Raw genomic sequence first — 4,574 nt, forward strand, 5'->3', positions numbered from 1 at the left:
CATTCGTATGGTAATGAAGAAGCCTTCAAAATAAAAGGCCGCATTTCAAAACATTGCAAAGTGGATAACTCATTCAAAATCCAAGAAGTAATTTATGAAGAAAAAAAATTATTAACACCAATAATGAAAAAATACAATGTTGACACTGGTATGTTGAGAATATTGGGCTATAGAGAGAACGTTTTTACCTGTCTCAGCTAAAGTGCAGTGGAAAATACTCAGAAGTTTCTACTAACTAAATACAGTGGGGCAAAAAAGTATTTAGTCAGCCACCAATTGTGCAAGTTCTCCCACTTAAAAAGATGAGAGAGGCCTGTAATTTTCATCATAGGTACACTTCAACTATGACAGACAAAATGAGAAAAAAATTCCAGAAAATCACATTGTAGGATTTTTTATGAATTTATTTGCAATATGGTGGAAAATAAGTATTTACAACAGTCCCCCTCCAAAACGACACATATTTGGTTAGTAGAGACCCTACTGAGTATTTCCCACCTGACTTTAGCTGAGACAGGTAGAAAAGTTCTCTCTCTCCAACCAGTATGTATCCCATTCCCATGTACATTCTATTAAAGTGGATTGCTTTGGGGGCTATGGAGGCGGCTGGGTGAAAAACTAGCAGCAGCCCATGCGATGCAGTCTCCCTAAAAAATTAACCATATTTGGTTTTCGGAGACCCTACTGAGTATTTCCCTCCCAACTTTAGCTGAAATAAGCAGAAAAGTTCTCTCTACAACCAAATATGTATCCCATATTATAGTGTATTGCATTGTAGGCTATGGAGGGGGTGGTAATTGAATGCTGAGTGCTGCTGGATATGCACGACACAGTCCCTCTTAAAAAACTAACCATATGAGTATTTTTAATCCCACTTTAGCTGAGACAGGTTTAAAAGTTCTACAAGCTAATATGTATCCCATATACAGTCTTAAAACAGTGAATTGCATTGTGGGTTATGGAGGGGGCGGAGCGAAAAGCCAGCAGTGGGCCGTGCGACACAATCCCCCTCAAAAACTAAACGTATTTGGTTAGTGGAGACCCGACTGAGTGTTTCCCAACCCAGTTTATATGAGGTAGTAGTTTCTTTACAACTCAATAAATTTCCCATATAGAGTGTATTGTATTTCAGTGAATGAATGGGTTGAGTAAGGAGTCACCAGCACTCTCTATTAAACCCGTTGCCCAGCACAAGACAGCAATTTAAGTTTTGCAGACTATTGAGTAGGTTAATTCCAAGAACATATATTTGTATTGTATTAAAAGCTCATTTCTTTAAATGTAGCCTACACAATAGTTTTCAACATACTGTACCATTATTTGTGTAAACTTTCAAAAGAAAGTAATACAATATAAAAAAATGTTGCTAGGAGAAGGGTAATCTCGAGTCTGGGGAAACTAATCTAAACTTGATCCTCTCAATCTCACACAAATGATCAATGAACCCACCAGGTACAACCCCAAATCCATAAACAGGGCCACCCTCATAGATATCATCCTAACCAACCTGCCCTCCAAATACAGCTCTGCTGTCTTCAACCAGGACCTCAGCGATCACTGTCTCATTGCCTGCGTCCATAATGGGTCTGCGGTCAAGCGACTTCCCCCTCATCACTGTCAAACGCTCCCTAAAACACTTCAGCGAGCAGGCCTTTCTAATCGACATCGGTATCGGTATCCTAGAAGGATATTGACCTCATTCCGTCAGTAGAGGATCCCTGTTTATTCTTTAAAAGTGCTTTCCTCACCATCTTAAATAAGCATGCACCATTCAAAAAAATGTAGAACCAGGAACAGATTTAGCCCTTGGTTCACTCCAGACCTGACTGCCCTTGACCAGCACAAATCATACTGGGGCGTACTGCATTAGCATCGAATAGCCCCCGCAACTTTTCAGGGAAGTTAGGACCCATTATACACAAGCAGTTAGGAAAGCTAAGGCTAGCTTTTTCAAACAGAAATTTGCATCCTGTCGCACTAACTCCAAAAAGTTCTGGGACACTGTAAAGTCCATGGACACTGTAAAGACCATTTCGAATCCCTCCGTACCTTCTCCACTATGCATTCTGGTTTCTGAGCTGGTCATGGGTGCACCTCAGCCACGCTTAAGGTCCTAAACAATATCATAACCGCTATCGATAATAGACAATACTGTGCAGCTGTATTCATCGACCTGGCCAAGGCTTTCGACTCTGTCAATCACCACATTCTTATCGGGCAGACTCAACAGCCTTGGTTTCTCAAATGACTGCCTCAACTACTTCCATGACAGAGTTCAGTGTGTCAAATAGGAGGGCCTGTTGTCCGGACCTCTGGCAGTCTCTATGGGTGTGCCACAGGTTTCAATCCTCGGGCAGACTCTTTTCTCGGTATACATCAATGATGTCGCTCTTGCTGCTGGTGATTCTCTGATCCACCTCTACGCAGACGACACCATTCTGTATACTTCTGGCCCTTCTTTGGACACTGTTAACAAACCTCCAGATGAGATTCAATGCCATACAACTCTCCTTCTGCTCTTAAATGCAAGCAAAGCTAAATGCATGCTCTTCAACCGATCGCTGCCCACACCTACCCATCCATCGAGCATCACTACTCTGGAGGGTTCTGACTTAGAATATGTGGACTACTGCAAATACCTAGGTGTCTGGTTAGACTGTAAACTCTCCTTCCAGACTCACATTAAGCATCTCCAATCCAAAATTAAATATAGAATTGGCTTCCTATTTCGCAACAAAGCATCCTTCACTCATGCTGCCAAACATACCCTCGTAAAACTGACTGTCCTACTGATCCTTGACTTCGGCGATGTCATTTACAAAATAGCCTCCAACACTCTACTCAGCAAATTGGATGCAGTCTATCACTGCGCCATCCGATTTGTCACCAAAGCCCCATATACTACCCGCCACTGCGACCTGTATGCTCTTGTTGGCTGGCCCTCGCTTCATATCCATCGCCAAACCCACTGGCTCCAGGTCATCTATAAGTCGTTGCTAGGTAAAGCCCCGCCTTATCTCAGCTCACTGGTCACCATAGCAGCACCCACCCGTAGCACGCGCTCCAGCAGGTATATTTCACTGGTCACCCCCAGAGCCAATTCCTCCTTCGGTCGCCTTTCCTTACAGTTCTCTGCTGCCAATGACTGGAACGAACTGCAAAAATCACTGAAGCTGGAGACTAATATCTCCCTCACTAGCTTTAAGCACCAGCTGTCAGAGCAGCTCACAGATCACTGCACCTGTACATAGCCCATCTGTAAATAGCCCATCCAACTTCCCTCATCACCATATTGTTATTTATTTTGCTCCTTTGCACCCCAGTACCGATACTTGCACACTCATCTTCTGTACATCTACCACCCCAGTGTTTAATTTGCCATACTGTAATAATTTCGCCACTATGGCCTATTTATTGCCTTACCTCCCTTATCCTACCTCATTTGCACACACTGTATATAGACGTTCTCTATTGTATTATTGACTGTATGTTTGTTTATTCCATGTGTAACTGTGTTGTTGTTTGTGTCACACTGCTATGCTTTATCTTGGCCAGTTCGCAGTTGTAAATGACAACTTGTTCTCAACTAGCCTACCTGGTTAAATAAAGGTGAAATATATATATATATTATTTTTTTATGTGTCCCACTGCAAATGATGCAATATGAGATTACCATAGAGAATGATACAGGTCATCTTGTGGCAAAACAATCGTTTTAGTATGGTCAGCATCATTGACAGCTTCCAGTCATTTTAAAGTATTCAAAGTAGTCAACTGGTTGGGGATTTAGTTGGGTTGTAGCCTCAATGGCGCTACCCATGCTGTCATTGACGCTGTAAGGAGTGACTACTCTAACAATGGAAATGCATTTCCTCACAGATAAAAGGAGGCGAGATCAGGTGGGACCATTATAGCCAATGAGAGGGCAGATACCCACGTCAACAACAGGCACAACTTTGATGGCATTTTTTTGTTGTTGACAAAATGCCACGTGCTTCCACTTACAGTGTATCACTGCATTCGTAACAACCTAACCATTACCAAACTACTATTCGATCAAATAAGCCTCATGTAGCAAATTAGCAATTACATTTTTTGTTGACCAGATTTGACACTCTCATACAAAAATCCCTCAATTCGTGGTTTTATTTTCATGGACAGATTATGGGTGGAATAAACCCTCTTGCTTCTCCTCTTCCTCTCTCCCTGTAGTGGGTGAAACCGTGACGACTTCTTTCCCCATGACCTATTATTACCTCACCTGTGTGTAGAGGACTTTGGCCTTGAGCAATTAGCAAAAGGGAAAAGTGTCAAGGATTTTTCCAAGAAGACTCATACAGGCAGTTCCTATTTGAATTAGAAAAAAAGATTCCCTTACATCCACTCACTGAGCTAGTTGTCCCTGAATAGGATGCTTGTGTAAAGAGTATTTTGGGGAAACTGAATAGAAATACATGAATAAAATACATAGGGAGTACTGTTCTAATGAATGACTCACATTGGGTGTGTTCGAGTAGTAAGGCTAACAAAGCTGACTTTAGACTAAAGTCGACCAGGGAAGTCGGGGGAGGTGC

This window comes from Oncorhynchus kisutch, linkage group LG12 (assembly GCF_002021735.2).
Source record: "Oncorhynchus kisutch isolate 150728-3 linkage group LG12, Okis_V2, whole genome shotgun sequence".
Classification (NCBI taxonomy): Eukaryota; Metazoa; Chordata; class Actinopteri; order Salmoniformes; family Salmonidae; genus Oncorhynchus; species Oncorhynchus kisutch.